Genomic DNA, 17,345 nt, shown 5'->3' with positions numbered 1-17,345 from the left:
GAATGTGGCCAGGGACGGTGCGGAGCCAGTCCACAGTAAAAAAAAAAATCAGCCATAGAGTGTCCGGGAACCATCCCATACACTTTTCTTAGCCAGGGCTGCTTCTCGGCAGAGTTGGACGGGCCCACCGGAGAACCAGAGACTCCTCCGGTGGGCCCTGGCTTCTCCTTCAGGAGAGTTCATAGTGCCAAGGTGAGGTCATGATGATGATAGAGGCCACCATTTCCTTAGTTTTCTGTTACTTGGAATGCACGCTCAAGTATGGAGCCAGCCACCCACCCACAGGCAGCAATACTAAACTGACACATTTCTGGACTGCTTGCACTTGAAATGTTGCTTTTTAGGCTCGTGGAGGCGGAAGCTTTCCAAAACCTCATGGCGGCAGCGGCCGGGTGCCTATACTCGGTCCCCAGCTGCCACTATTTCTCCCGGTATCGTCTCTGCCTTCCACAAGCACGAGTCCCAAAACATTACCCGTGCCCTCCCCAGTGCACTTAAGTGGGAAGGACCGCCTAACCACAAACACGTGGACAAGTGAATATGGCCAGGGTTGGTTCATCTTACTGATGCATTCCACTGGGTTAATATTGTGGAAGCCGGGACCCAGTGGGACCCTGGGATGGAACACGTCCCCCCGATGCAGAGGATTGCGGGCCCTGGGTCAATCAGAGTTACCGCTACATTCTACAGCTTCTGCATCACCAACTCCTCCTCTTCAGTAGTGTTGAGCCACCCCCGTAGTGTTCGAGTTCGGTTCGGTTCGTCGAACACCCGTGTGTTCGCCGAACTGTTCGTCGAACTGTTCGTCGAACACCTTCGAACACCGTTAAAACCAATGGCAGGCAAACAAAAACACATAGAAACACATAGAAAACACCTTCAAAGGTGTCCAAAAGCTGACAAACTGCTCAGAAGACACAACTAACACATGGAAAAGTGACAAGTACATATAGTCATGCGAAAAGAAAAGAGGTGGAGGAGTAAAAGGAGGGGGAGACACAGATATAGGCATGTCATGCCCTTCTAAAATCCAAAAAGTGAGAAGCCGACACGGCCAGTCCGCTCCTGCCCGTGCCACCTCCGTGTCGCCGGGTTTGTGCCAGAGCCGCGGTGAACCCTGACGGCCAGCCCCCCTCTCCCAATACTGGTGCCTGTCCGCTGGTGGGTCGAGAGAGCCCCCCTGTGGTGGAGGCAGCTCTAAGCTTTTTAATTTAAATTGTCCCTCTAATTTGAATGAATACACTTTAAATCCATTTACAAGGATCTATTGGAGGGCAAGTCTCATGCCAGCAGCCGCGTAATTCCAGCTCCAGTAGCGTCCACTAAAGCTGCTGCAGTTAAAAAGCTTTTATAAGGATCGAGCTCGGCTGTCCACCGCAAGGCATCCTAGTGCCAGTCCCAGCCCCTATGCCTTGGGGTGCCTCCTGATGCTCTTCACTAAGTATCCCGTGGTCCCGAAGCATTTCCTTTGAAAAAATTAAGTGTCCAAACTACAGGTGGTGTAGCTTGCTTAACAGCCGGGATAATCCGCTGACTAGCAGACACTGCTACTAGGCACAAAGTATTTCCTGGGCTAGATGCAGTTAAAAATTTGTAAGTAGATACTCTCGTTGGATGCTGAGAAAGCATTCCATAGAGTCTCCTGGCACGCCATATATGATTCTCTTAAAAAGCTTGGGGTAGGGGTCTAGGGGACCCTTTTATAGCCAAAATCACGGCCCTGTATCACAATACGTCACCTAGGCTGAAGATAAATGGAACTGTAGCACCGAGGGCTCGGTTGCTACAGACGTATTGCACCTCACCCAGAGGTGTGATATCTCACTCTCAGATAAGGATGGAGTGTGGATCAGGACCCGACACCTGCATGCATTACACCACATTGCCGTGGGGCAGGGCGACCAATATGCCCCTGAGATGGGCACGACAGTCCCTGTCCCTGGCTGGAGTGGGGGGAGGGAACACTGAGGAAGGGGAACCCTGCAGTGCAGGAGCAGGGAGGAAGCAGTTCCTGGGTGCATTGAGAAGGGAGTATAAAAGGTGGGCACCATCTTAGTTCAGTGCAGAGAAGTCTGAGCAGAAGTGGCAGGGAGCAGGGGCTCTGCATGAGCTCTGCTCCGGAGGCGGGCCTAGTAACAGAGGCCCAGGCCTGCAAGAGGGAGAAGGAAGGAAGAGGAGCGGAGAAGGCTCCAGGAACGAGGAATGAAGGGATCCCAGGGGTGCGGACGGGCGAGTCGCCACCGCACGCCCGAATCCACCTGCGTGGAGGGGTCAGGCCAAAGGGGGAGACCGGTCCCCGAAACTAGTGGAGGCAGGAAACGACCCTCAGCTAGAAACCGGAGGCTCTGACATTTTATGTGGCGCAGCCCCTTGCTCCACCCGCTAGGAAGGCACCACATAGGGTCAGGGAAACTGGCGCCAAGTTTACCAAGAGGAGGCCCGAGGCAGCCGGACAGAAATGTTGGTAAGAAAGGCCAGACAAAGGACACACAAAGGGGGTCCTGTGAAGCGCTCCAAAGTTATCTGGGAGTTGTCTGAGCCCCTCACCTGGTGAGCACAGTACGACGTGGGCAGCCGTTACCTGCAGACGTGGTCTGGGTAATAAGAACTGTGAGTAAAGGCCCTGAACTGCATCACTGACTCCGTGTCGTTACTGCTGCTGCCCTGCACCATCACCCCCATCCTCCGCATACACTGCCCTGAGGCTATACTCCTCCCGTGGGGAGTTATGCTACGCTCTGCTGCACCCACAACACCAGCCTTAGCGGTCTGCCCTGTAGCGGCGGTTCACTCTGACCGCAATCCACGGGTGGCGTAGTCGGACATTTAAACATCAAAACCACATAAATAGTTCTGCCACTGGTTTGACCGCCCTGAGCCACGGAACCGGATCACCGCCACGAAGACTACAACCACCAGCATCCACCAAAAAGGGTCCAGCTCCGGGTGTCCCAAGGCCCAGGGGGTGCGTCAGAACATTTTCATCACCTTTCACAATCACCAATGGGACAAGGCAGGGATGTCCTCTGTCCCCTCTCTTATACATCCTAGTGACGGAGCACCTGCTCTCATCAATTCGCCATAACCCCAATATTAGGTGGATTGAGGTGGGAGGCACCGAGTACAAGTGCTCTCTATTTGCTGATGATGTCCTAGTATATATCACTCAATCACATATATCCATCCCTGCTGTTATGGCTGAAATAGATCACTTTGTTACATGGTAAAATTTTAAAATCAATGCAGCGAAGTCTGAGGCCCTCGATGTCTCCCTCCCTAAATCCATATAGGATTCCATCCAGTCCAACTTTCCCTTTGCCTGGCCCTCACAGGGTATCAAATACTTAGGAATTCCTATTCATAGAGACCTCTCCCATCTATGTTATCTTAATTTTGGGCCCTTTATTGAACAATTCCATACAGACCACGGTTGGCAAGTTAGAACTGTAAGATTCACTACGTGAACCACTGGTGTTTTGTGGAAAAGCACATGTAAGATTCTGCAACAGTCTCTGCTGATACTCCTGCATGCGTGCATCCCTTTCTATGGCAGGAATAATTTCTGCAAATTTACTTTTGTACCGGGGATCTAACAGTGTGGCAACCCAGTAGTCAGGATTATTTCTAATTCTCACAATTCGAGGGTCATGTTGCAGGTAGTGCAGCAAGAAGGCACTCATGTGTGTTGCGCATCCAGGAGCACCAAGTCCCTGTTGTGTTGGTGGCGAGGTAACAATCATGCTTCCTTCCTCTGTCCTCTCCCCCCAACCTCGCACAACAGAAATGTGATCAAGGTCTCCCTCATCTGATGAGTCTTCCATCAGTTCGTCCTCCACTTCTTCTTGGGCTCCTGCACCTTCCTCACTAGTTTGGCTGCTACCATGCGCCCTGGTAAAATCATCTCCCCCACCCTCACATGCCTGCCGCCCTGGTGCTGCCGACCGTCTGGACCTTGCAGATGTTAGCCCTTCCGCATACAACTCCTCCTCCTCTACTTCCTCCACCTCCTCTTGTGCCACCACCTGACTCCGAATTCTGTTTAACATGTGCTCCAGCATGTAAATCACCGGAATAGTCATGCTGATAATGGCATCGTCAGCACTAAACATCTTCGTCGCCATTTCAAAACTGTGCAGAAGGGTGCATATTTCCCTGATCTGAGACCACTCCTCCAGCGTGATTTGCCCCACCTCTGAATCTCGTTGGCCCAGGCTATACGTCAGAACGTATTGCACCAGGGCTTGTCGGTGCTGCCACAGTCGCTGCAACATGTGCAGAGTTGAATTCCACCGGGTAGGCACATCGCATTTTAGCCGGTGAAGTGGCAGGCCCAACGACTTCTGTAGAGATGTAAGTCGCTGAGCTGCGGGATGCGAACGGCGGAAGTGAGCACACAGCGACCGTGCCCTCTGCAGAAGGCCATCTAGTCTGGGATAGTGGGCTAAAAATTGCTGGACAACCAGGTTCAACACGTGAGCCATACAAGGCACGTGTGTGACATTGCCCCGGCGAAGGGCCGCACCCAGGTTTGCAGCATTGTCGCACACGGCCTTCCCTGGTTTCAGGTCCAGTGGAGACAACCATTCATGAAATTGGTTCTCCAGAGCTGACCACAACTCCTCAGCTGTGTGACTCACATTTCCCAGACATTTCAATGTAAAAACCGCCTGATGACGTTGAGCCCTACTGCCAGCATAGTAAGGAGGTGTGCAGGATCCCTTCTGCGCAGTTAGAAAGCTTGTGGCATGACCAGACAGGCTTTGGGTGCAGGTGGAAGACCGAGAGGAGGTTGAGGAGGCAGAAGCAGTGGAGGAAAAATGACATAAAGAGGATTGACGCACAACTCGTGGGGACGGCAAGACTTGGACAGCAGCCCCTTGTCCTGCTGTCACCATAGTTACCCAGTGCCCAGTCAGCGACATGTAACGCCCCTGTCCATGCCTACTCGTCCAAGTGTCTGTGGTGAAATGCACCCTGTCACACACAGAGTTTCTCAAAGAAGCGGTGATGTTGTGTGCGACATGCTGGTGGAGCGCAGGCACACCTTTCTTTGAGAAGTAGTGCCGACTGGGCATCTGGTACTGGGGCACTGCGACGGACATAAGGTCTCGAAAATCCTCTGTGTCCACCAGGCGGAAAGGCAGCATTTCTGTAGCCAAGAGCTTGCAGATGGTGAAATTCAACCTCTTAGCTTTCTCATGGCTAGGAGGAAATGGTCTTTTACTTGTCCACATCTGAGGGACCGAGGGCTGGCTATTGTGCTTAGACGGGGTTGATAAGGGTGTCCCCGGCAAACTGCCGGTCTGTGAGGAAGATGCAGGCGGACATGTTAGGTTGCCTTGATCCAAAGGTGGTGCTATCGATGTCGGACAGCGCTCAAGACCAGCTGGTGTTACCACCTCCAAAGAAAATGATGACCTGCCAATCACGCTGGCTGTTGCGGGTAAAGAGGTGGCAGGTCTGCGCCCCAAAACAGGTGTGACTGCTGTCCCCCCAGTCACAGAGGATGAAGAGGCCGCGGATGCACAAGATATGGCAGACGGTGGTTGGCCCGGCCGGCTAGACCGCATTGTAGCACACTGAGCTTCCCACTGCAACTTATGCTTCATGTCCATGTGCCGGTTCATGCATGAAGTACTCAAACTATGTATTTTTTGGCCTCTACTTAGCTTTTGCTGACAAATGTTACAGATAACACGAGTTGGGTCATCTTTATCGATCTGAAAAAATGCCCAGGCTATGCAAGGCTTAGCACCCATGCGACCTGAAGAGCCACCACGACTTGTGGTGAGAGGCAGAGTTGTGTTTGAGGATGCAGTTGTTGACGTGCTTCCAGTACTACGTCTCTGTCCAGGAAGGCGCAACCTGACCTCGTCGTCACTAGCATCTTCCTCCACCTCCTCTGCTGACCTCATCTCTTGGCTGACTGTGGGTTGACAGTAAGTGGGATCTCCTACCTCATCATCATCACCCTGTGCGTTATCACACCCGTCGTCCTCAGAGCCAACCTGTTCCTGCCCTGACAAAAAACTAAAGTTGTCGCTCCAATCAGGTATTTGAGTCTTATCATCGTCTTCCTCATTGTCTCCACCAACAGGAGTTACAGTTTGGGAATGAGGGTCTACATTATGGTCAGAACCTTCTGCGTCTGGTCCTGGATCCGACTCATAAAGATTCTGGGCATCAGTGCAGATCATTTCCTCGTCTGGATTCACAGAAGCGCTGGAGTCGACCTCTGATTCCCAGGCTATAGTATGAGTAAACAGCTCTGCAGACTCAACCATCTGTTCTACCTCATACTCAGACGGGCAGCTGGAGATTTGGGAGCTGTGAGGAAGCAAGTGCGATTTGGGTGACACCTTTGAGGACTGGAGTATTTGTGATGTTGAAGTTGATGTGGAGGAGAGCCCACTTAAAGGAGCACTTGATATCCGTTGAAGCACCTGCTGTTTTTGTGCCTCATCTGGAATTTGTAGCGATTGGCGTGGCCGTAAGAAAGGGATCTTGTCACATTGTCCGCTAAAAGTAGTAGACATTTTAGTTTGGCTGGAAGATGGTCTTTCTTCTGCACCTACCCCACGGACACAACCTTTTTTCCCCTTCCCAACACGCCTATTCCCCTTTCCACCAGCAGCAGGCCTTTTTCCACTCATTTTGGTGGTTAACTAATTCACAACTCTGGAGTTGTTTGCACAAAAAAACAATGGATGGTAACCGAGCAGAGCTGAGTGGCCAAACTGTGGTATTAGGCCAAAACTATTGGCTGGGTTAGATGCAGAAAAAAATTATTTTTAATTTGCAACCTGATGGAGGTCAGTATAGATGGACTAATAGACCAAGTCCCACACACCGCTAGAAGCCCAAATATTTTTTCAGAGCTAGATGCAGAAAAAAATTATATTCAATTTGCAACCTGCTGGACGTCAGTATAGAAGGACTAATAGAACAAGTCCCACACACTGCTAGATGCCCAAATATTTTTTCAGAGCTAAATGAAGAAAAAAATTATTTTTAATTTGCAACCTGATGGAGGTCAGTATAGATGGACTAATAGACCAAGTCCCACACACTGCTAGAAGCCCAAATATTTTTTCAGAGCTAAATGAAGAAAAAAATTATTTTTAATTTGCAACCTGATGGAGGTCAGTATAGATGGACTAATAGACCAAGTCCCACACACTGCTAGAAGCCCAAATATTTTTTCAGAGCTAGATGCAGAAAAAAATTATTTTTAATTTGCAACCTGATGGAGGTCAGTATAGATGGACTAATAGACCAAGTCCCACACACTGCTAGAAGCCCAAATATTTTTTCAGAGCTAAATGAAGAAAAAAATTATTTTTAATTTGCAACCTGATGGAGGTCAGTATAGATGGACTAATAGACCAAGTCCCACACACTGCTAGAAGCCCAAATATTTTTTCAGAGCTAGATGCAGAAAAAAATTATTTTTAATTTGCAACCTGATGGAGGTCAGTATAGATGGACTAATAGACCAAGTCCCACACACCGCTAGAAGCCCAAATATTTTTTCAGAGCTAGATGCAGAAAATTTTTTTATTCAATTTGCAACCTGATGGAGGTCAGTATAGATGGACTAATAGACCAAGTCCCACACACTGCTAGAAGCCCAAATATTTTTTCAGAGCTAGATGCAGAAAAAAATTATTTTTAATTTGCAACCTGATGGAGGTCAGTATAGATGGACTAATAGACCAAGTCCCACACACTGCTAGAAGCCCAAATATTTTTTCAGAGCTAGATGCATAAAAAAATTATTTTTAATTTGCAACCTGATGGAGGTCAGTATAGATGGACTAATAGACCAAGTCCCACACACTGCTAGAAGCCCAAATATTTTTTCAGAGCTAAATGAAGAAAAAAATTATTTTTAATTTGCAACCTGATGGAGGTCAGTATAGATGGACTAATAGACCAAGTCCCACACACTGCTAGAAGCTCAAATATTTTTTCAGAGCTAGATGCAGAAAAAAATATTTTTAATTTGCAACCTGATGGAGGTCAGTATAGATGGACTAATAGACCAAGTCCCACACACCGCTAGAAGCCCAAATATTTTTTCAGAGCTAGATGCAGAAATTTTTTTTTTTCAATTTGCAACCTGATGGAGGTCAGTATAGATGGACTAATAGACCAAGTCCCACACACTGCTAGAAGCCCAAATATTTTTTCAGAGCTAGATGCAGAAAAAAATTATTTTTAATTTGCAACCTGATGGAGGTCAGTATAGATGGACTAATAGACCAAGTCCCACACACTGCTAGAAGCCCAAATATTTTTTCAGAGCTAGATGCAGAAAAAAATTATTTTTAATTTGCAACCTGATGGAGGTCAGTATAGATGGACTAATAGAACAAGTCCCACACGCTGCTAGAAGCCCAAATATTTTTTCAGAGATAAATGAAGAAAAAAATTATTTTTAATTTGCAACCTGATGGAGGTCAGTATAGATGGACTAATAGACCAAGTCCCACACACCGCTAGAAGCCCAAATATTTTTTCAGAGCTAGATGCAGAAAAAAATTATATTCAATTTGCAACCTGCTGGAGGTCAGTATAGAAGGACTAATAGAACAAGTCCCACACGCTGCTAGAAGCCCAAATATTTTTTCAGAGATAAATGAAGAAAAAAATTATTTTTAATTTGCAACCTGATGGAGGTCAGTATAGATGGACTAATAGACCAAGTCCCACACACTGCTAGAAGCCCAAATATTTTTTCAGAGCTAGATGCAGAAAAAAATTATTTTAAATTTGCAACCTGATGGAGGTCAGTATAGATGGACTAATAGACCAAGTCCCACACACCGCTAGAAGCCCAAATATTTTTTCAGAGCTAGATGCAGAAAAAAATTATATTCAATTTGCAACCTGCTGGAGGTCAGTATAGAAGGACTAATAGAACAAGTCCCACACACTGCTAGAAGCCCAAATATTTTTTCAGAGCTAAATGAAGAAAAAAATTATTTTTAATTTGCAACCTGATGGAGGTCAGTATAGATGGACTAATAGACCAAGTCCCACACACTGCTAGAAGCCCAAATATTTTTTCAGAGCTAGATGCAGAAAAAAATTATATTCAGTTTGCAACCTGATGGAGGTCAGTATAGATGGACTAATAGAATGATGCTATGCCCAAAAGATTTTACTTCACTAGGTGCAGTAAAAAAATTGGTATTCTATACACAGGTGGTATATCTTGCAACACAGATAGGCTACTCCACTGACTAACACACTCTGCAATAGGCCAAAAAGGATTAGCTTTGCTAGATTCAGCCAAATGCTGTGAAAAAAACTTGCACAGCACTGGCACAGACCTGCCTGGCAAAAACTGATAGGAACTGATGTAACCTAGTCCTGAAAAGGACTCCAATTACAATTAGTCTTTACTCCCACAATCTATCTATTTAAGAGCACAGACCTGCCTGATAAAAGTCGTAGGAAATGCTGTAACCTAGTCCTTAAAAGGACTGCAATCACAACTATTCCCTACTCCCAAGCTATCTGTATATTTGTGCGAAAATTGGCTTGAAATTAACAAGGTATAGCGCACACAGCAACAGCGGTGCCGTCTAACACGCAGCTGCAGCAGTGAGAAAATGGTGGCGACGGGGAAAATGGCTTGGTCTTATAGGGCAAGGACATGTGACATACACTGCCAATCACACATGCCCTTGCTTGTGTGAAAAAAAGCACTTCGCTCCGTGTGTGCGCTGCTGATAGGCTGACAGATTGCACCTCCCCACTGCAAATGCGGGAAAGAGAAAAAAAAATGGAGATCTTCATTGTTCCTGCAGAGATCCATCCCCTGCCCCCCCCCCGCCCCGCTGTACACTCAAACTGCGTATTAACATTAATTTTCATCATTACTGAGAAAAAATCCAGTTATGATTTTGGTGCACGAACAGTTATCGAACATAACCTCGAACAGCCGAATTTTTCTCAAATTGTTCGTATTCGCCGACCGGCTCGAACACCGCCCAAAACAGCTCGAATTTGAGATTGGCGAACAGTTCGAGTAGAACAACGCTCATCTCTACTCTTCAGCCTCCATCTCCATCATTTTTCAGGACATATTCCAGATTATTTACTTAAACTTCGTGTGTGGCAATAACAATAAGCAGAACTGTATGCTTAGGCAACAAACCGCACACCGTTGCAGAATTGTTGAAAGCTGTATCAGAGAATCTGGTGTCAGCTCTGAAGCTAGGCAAGCTCGCACATGTACCATGCCTGGCCCATGTGCTCAACTTAGTGGTTCTGCAGTTTCTTAAAATCTACACGGATCTGCCAGAGCTGCTTGTGAAAGTATGCCACGTGTGTGCCCATTTCAGAGAATCAACTACAGCTTCCGCCACCCTGGCAGGGCTTCAGCAGTTTTTGCAGCTTCCAGCTCACTGACTGGTGTGCGATGTGACTACGCATTGGAAATCAACGTTGCAGATGTTTGGAATGATTTTGAGCAGCAGAGAGTAGTTGTTGAGTACCAGCTTTAACACGTCCGTTGGCATTCAGGTCATTCTCCGCACATAAGAGCTGATGAGTGGGCATGGATGTCTGACATCTGTGCCCTCCTCCAAAACTTTGAGGACTCCACCAAGATGGTGAGCGACAATGAAGCCATAATTAGCGTAACCATACCGCTTATCTGTCTACTGAAACGCTCGCTGCTCACAATTGAAAAGGAGGCATTGCAGGTGGAGCAAGGAACTGTACAGGGTGATGCTACCCAGCCCAGCCTCATCTCAGCGTGGATTGGGTGATAATGAGGAGGAGGATGAAGAGAACATAGACAGTCATACCCTTGGTGAGAACAGGGAAGTCTTGGCTGTTGGCAGTCTGACACACAAGGCCGACTTTATGTTGTATGCATTTTGGCATTACAGAAAACTGGCACGGCACGAGAGAATTCTTGGAGATGGAGGTGTGAGGTTCTGATTAAGGAGCATGTCTGTCTTAGATCAGTTGCAGAATGGAGGGCCAGGAGGGGTGATACACAGAAATGAGGGAAGAGATATAGGCTGGTGCAGAACTGTGAACAGCTTGGTGTGTGAGAAAGATGAGTTTGTATTGTATTCTGTAGTGATTAGTGTTGATCGAGCACTAAAATGCTCGGGTGCTCGAAGCTCGGGCCGAGTTCGCCGTGATACTCGGGTGCTCGACCCGAGCAACGAGCCCAATGTTAGTCTATGGGAGACCCGAGCATTTTTGCGGTGGCACCCCCAGCAGTCTTTTAAAAGCCTAACAAGTGCCCAAAACGATAGTGACAGTGCTAAAATGACATGGGGACAGCATGGGGATCGCCCCAGGAAGCATTTCTGACCCCAGGTCTCTGCTGTCAACAACGTGGTCAGAGGTATTAAGCCACTTTTACGGGCTCACAATAAAACGTTCAAAAACGAAACTGAAACTTTTTTCCTGTGAAATATGTTAAGGAATTTCTTTTCCAGGGTAAAGACTTGTGTATAAGGTAAAATAAATAACCAAAAACAAAAATACTCCTCCACACCTTGGGCTATGTTCACAAGTAGCATTTTTTATGCGTTTTTGCACTTTTGTATTGCTTTCAACTGTGACAAATGCATTCACCGGGAAATGTCATTTTAACATTTTACAACCTTATCTGGCCATGTGCTGTGTGACACATGCATAAAGTGCTGAAAAGACATGGGAACAGCATGGGGAAGACCCCTGGAAGCATCTCTGACACCCAGGTCACTGTCTAAAAGTGTGCCCATCATAAGTGATCCTTGCCGCATCAGAAGATGCAGACTTGCAACTATCCCCGTGCAAGTTCTAGTCCCAGGGCAGTGTTCAATTGCACCTCCACCATTTCTTGCAATACAAGCGCAAGTATGCAGCCTGCCACCCACCCACCCCCCAGGCTGCAGTACTATACTGCTTGCTTGCACTTGAAATTGGGCCTTTTAGGCATGTGGAGGCGGAATCTGGCCACCACGTCATGGCTGCGTTGGCGGCCTGGAATCCATACTCAGTCCCCAGCCGCCCGGTGGCCGGGTGTCCATGCTCGGTCCCCAGCCGCCCCGCGGCCGAGTGTCCACACATGGTTCCCAGCCGCCTGGGGGCAGCCGGGTGTCCATAAACGGTCCCCAGCCGCCCCTATTTCTCCTTGGAACATCCCCCCACACACTTTTCTTACCCCAGCCTGCTTTAGGGCAGCATTGGACGAGCCCACCAGAGAACCAGACTCCCCCGGTGGGCCCTGGCTTCTCCATCAGGGGAGTTGAGAGTGCCAAGGTGAGGAGCAAGATGATGATGACAGAAGTTAGCATCTGCTTTGTTTTCTTTTAATGCAAGTGTAAGTGTGCAGCCTGCCACCCACCCACCCCCAGACTGCAATGTCATACTGCTAGCTTGCACTTGAAATGGGGCCTTTTAGTTTGGAGGAGTACGAAGCTGGCCACTACCTCATGGCTGCTTCGGCAGCGAGGTATCCATACTCAGTCCCCAGCCGCCCCTATTTGTCCTGGTGTGCCTTATACATAAGGTTAAGCGCGTATACCAAAACATTACCTGTGCCCTCCCCAGTGCATTTAGTGGGAAGGAGAGCCTATTCCGCTGTAGTGTGTGCATGCCAAACCCCTGTTCATGGTACATGCGAAGATGCCTCCCACCCTGCACCTGTAGTTGCAGACTTGCAGCTATCCCCGTTCATGTCCTTGTCCCAGGGAAGTGTTCAATTGTACCTCTCCCATTCCTTGCAATGCAAGCGCAAGTATGCAGCCTGCCACCCACCCACCCCCAGGCTGCAATACCATACTGCTTGCTTGCTTGCACTTTAAATTGGGCCTTTTAGGCATGTGGAGGCGGAATCTGGCCACCACGCCATGGCTGCGTCGGCGGTCTGGTATCCATACTCAGTCCTCAGCCGCCCGGTGGCCGGATGTCCCCGCTTGCTCCCCAGCCTCCAGGGGGCAGCCGGGTGTCCATACTCGGTCCCCAGCCACCCCTATTTGTCCCGGTAACTTTTCCCACGCTTTTCTTAGCCTGGCCTGCTTTAGGGCAGCATTGGCTGAGCCCACCAGACAACCAGACTCCTCCGGTGGGCTCTGGCTTCTCCATCAGGGGAGTTGAGAGTGCCAAGGTGAGGAGCATGATGAGGATGATAGAAGTTAGCATCTGCTTTGTTTTGTTGGAATGCAAGCGCATGTATGTAGTAGCGGCTAGGCCTGAGGTGGTCAACGTTTTGGCGCATATCCTACCTCCTCCGAGGATTGCTGGATGTTTTCCTGCTACTATACAAGTTCTATGACTCACGTTAAAACAAAGCTTCAGGTGATAAATGATGGATGAGGTATTGGCAAAGGAGAAAGAGCAGGAGGAACAGGGACCATTCACATCAATATCAGGCCAGTCAACCAGATATGTCTTGTAGGATATGTTTCTGTAACAAAAGGAGCAGTTCGGCTACACAGTTATAGGGCATACAGTGATGCAATGCCTACCAAAAATTTCGAGGCACTCCAATGCCCCTTGGAAATGATATGGAGGTCAGAGGGCCTTAACTAAACCTTTTTTTTCCATTTATAGCAACTGGGTCTCCTGTGCACTGTTGGCCTAAGCAGTGAATGGAAGGCTTTCCAAAAATTATGAGGAACTGCAATGCCCCTTACAAGAGCCATGCAGTACAGCATATTACAAACATAAGTCCCATTATTGGGGAGTGGGTCTCCCATAGGATTTGCTTATGCCTTCCAAGCAAAAGCTTCCAAAAATTAGGACGGAGCAACTTGCAATGCCCCTTACAAGAGCCATTCAGTACAGCATATTACAAACATAGTTACATAGTTACATAGTTTATAAGGCCGAAAAAAGACAAGCGTCCATCCAGTTCAGCCTATTTCTTGTGCACTGCAGCTATTCCGCAGCGTTGATCCAGGGGAAGGCAAAAAAAAAAACATGCGGTATAGGCCAATTTACATCATTGAGGAAAAATTCACTTCCCGACTCCAATCTGGCAGCCAGATTAAATCCCTGGATTAATTAACTATCACTAAGCATAATATGTAATTGTATTGTTCTCAAGAAAGGCGTCCAGGCCTCTCTTGAACTCATTAAGTGAGTTGGACATCACCACTTCCTCTCCCAGAGAGTTCCAGAGTCTCACGGCTCTGACCGTAAAGAATCCCCTTCTATGCTGGCGCAGGAGCCTCCTTTCCTCCAGACGCATAGTGTGCCCCCTCATCTTTGTCACCATCCTTGGTATAAACAGGTCATGGGAGAGATCTCTGTACTGCCCCCTGATGTATTTATACATGTTTATGAGGTCTCCCCTAAGCCTTCTCTTTTCCAACGTAAATAGGCCTAATTTTGACAACCTCTCTGGGTATTCTAGTCCCTCCATTCCCTTTATTACCTTAGTCGCCCTCCTTTGTACCCTCTCTAGCTCCAATATGTCTTTCCTGATCACCGGAGCCCAGAACTGTGCACAATATTCTAAGTGCGACCTTACCAGCGCTTTATACAGAGGAAGAACAATGTTCTCATCATATGCCCCTATTCCTCTTCTGATGCATGCCATGACTCTATTTGCCTTCTCAGCTTCTGCCTGACACTGGGCACTCCAATTTAATTTGCTGTTAACCAAGATGCCCAGGTCCTTCTCCATGTCAGATTTCCCCAACGGTTTCCTATTTAATATGTATGGGTGACTGCTGTTTTTCTTTCCCATGTGCATGACCTTACATTTATCGGCATTGAACCCCATTTGCCATTTTTTGGCCCAACTCCCCAATTTATCTAAATCCTCCTGTAGCTGTGCCCTATCCTCATCTGTATTAACTACTTTACAAAGTTTAGTATCATCTGCAAATATTGCTATTTTACTATGCAATCCTTCCACTAGATCATTAATAAATATATTAAAAAATATAGGGCCCAAGACAGACCCTTGAGGCACCCCGCTAGTAACCCTGACACACCCTGAGGTTACTCCATTGATAACCACCCTCTGCTTTCTATCACTCAGCCAGCTATTTACCCACTTGCACACATTATCCCCCAGACCAAGCATTCTCATTTTATATACCAACCTTTTGTGTGGCACGGTATCAAACGCTTTAGAGAAGTCAAGGTATACAACATCCACTGACTCTCCCCGGTCCAGCAGTGAGCTCACCTCCTCATAGAAGGCGATCAGGTTTGTTTGGCAGGAGCGATCCCTCATGAATCCATGTTGATATGGAGTTAGACAGTTATTATCATTAAGATATTCTACAATAGCATCTCTAAGAAATCCTTCAAACAATTTACCCACAACAGACGTTAAGCTTACTGGTCTATAGTTCCCAGGGTCACTTTTAGACCCCTTTTTGAATATTGGTACCACATTTGCTTGGCGCCAGTCTAGTGGGACAGTCCCTGTCCATAAAGAGTGCTTGAATATAAGATACAGCGGTCTGTCTATCACATTACTTAATTCTTTTAGTACCCGGGGTGTATGCCATCTGGGCCTGGTGACTTGTCTATTTTGATATTATTTAGGCGTTTCTGAACTTCCTCCTGGGTTAAGTGGGTGATATTTAGCAGAGGGTTTACTTTATCACTCTGCATTTCCTCCGATAAATTGTTTTCTTTTGTGAAAACAGTGGAGAAGAAGCTATTGAGTAGGTTTGCTTTACCCTCATCGCCCTCTATGATTTTACCCAGGTTATTTTTCAATGGGCCAACTCCATCAGTTTTAATCCTTTTACTGTTTATATAGTTAAAGAACAGTTTGGGATTCGTTTTACTTTCCTTGGCAATTAGTCTCTCTGTCTCCTCTTTTGCTATTCTTATTTGTTTCTTACAGATTTGTTTTTTTCCCTATAAGATATTAGCGCTTCCTCGCTGCCTTCTTGTTTAAGTTTACCGAAAGCCCTTTTTTTGTTTTTCATTGCCCTCTTGACTTCCTTATTTTGCCACATTGGCTTCCTCCTATTCCTAGCCCTTTTATTCCCATTAGGTATGTACCTTCTACAGTGACTATGTAGGACTGTTTTGAAAATTTAACATTTTCTATCCGTGCTCCTATTACTGAAGATACTATCCCAGTCTATAAGGTGAAGGGCATCTCTTAGCTGATCAAACTTTGCCCTCCTGAAGTTCAGTGTTTTTGTGACTCCCTTGCTGGGCACCCTACTGAAGCACATGTGGAATTGTATAATGTTGTGGTCACTACTTCCCAGGTGCCCCCCGACCTGCACCTCAGTTATTCTGTCTGGCCTGTTAGTTAAGTCTAAAAGGGCCGTCCCTCTAGTTGGTTCCTGCACAAGTTGTGACAAATAATTGTCTTTGATAATTGACAGAAACCTGTTTCCTTTCTGAGATCTACTGCTTTCGGTTTCCCACTCTATATCGGGGTACTTAATGGGACATAAGTCCCATTATTGGGGAGTGGGTCTCCCATAGGATTTGCTTATGCCTTCCAAGCAAAAGCTTCCGAAAATTAGGACGGAGCAACTTGCAATGCCCCTTACAAGAGCCATACAGTACAGCATATTACAAACATAAGTCCCATTATTGGGGAGTGGGTCTCCCATAGGATTTGCTTATGCCTTCCAAGCAAAAGCTTCCAAAAATTAGGACGGAGCAACTTGCAATGCCCCTTACAAGAACCATGCAGTACAGCATATTACAAACATAAGTCCCATTATTGGGGAGTGGGTCTCCCATAGGATTTGTTTATGCCTTCCAAGCAAAAGCTTCCAAAAGTTAGGACGGAGCAACTTGCAATGTCCCTTACAAGAGCCATGCAGTACAGCATATTACAAACATAAGTCCCATTATTGGGAAGTGGGTCTCCCATAGTATTTGCTTATGCCTTCCAAACAAAAGCTTCCAAAAATTAGGACGGGGCAACTTGCAATGCCCCTTATAAGAACCATGCAGTACAGCATATTACAAACATAAATCCAATTATTGGGGAGTGGGTCTCCCATAGGATTTGCTTATGCCTTCCAAGCAAAAGCTTCCAAAAATTAGGACGGAGCAAATTGCAATGCCCCTTACAAGAACCATGCAGTACAGCATATTACAAACATAAGTTCCATTATTGGGGAGTGGGTCTCCCATAGGATTTGCTTATGCCTTCCAAGCAAAAGCTTCCAAAAATTAGGACGGAGCAACTTGCAATGCCCCCTACAAGAGCCATGCAGTACAACATGTTACAAACATAAGTCCCATTATTGGGGAGTGGGTCTCCCATAGGATTTGCTTATGCCTTCCAAGCAAAAGCTTCCGAAAATAAGGATGGAGCAACTTGCAATGCCCCTTACAAGAGTCCCATTATTGGGGAGTGGGTCTCCCATAGGATTTGCTTATGC

Source organism: Phyllobates terribilis, unplaced genomic scaffold (assembly GCF_046119375.1).
Source record: "Phyllobates terribilis strain yellow unplaced genomic scaffold, ASM4611937v1 Scaffold_11__3_contigs__length_659146591, whole genome shotgun sequence".
NCBI lineage: Eukaryota > Metazoa > Chordata > Amphibia > Anura > Dendrobatidae > Phyllobates > Phyllobates terribilis.
The sequence above is the reverse complement of the archived record's forward strand: the minus strand, read 5'-3'. Positions refer to the sequence as shown.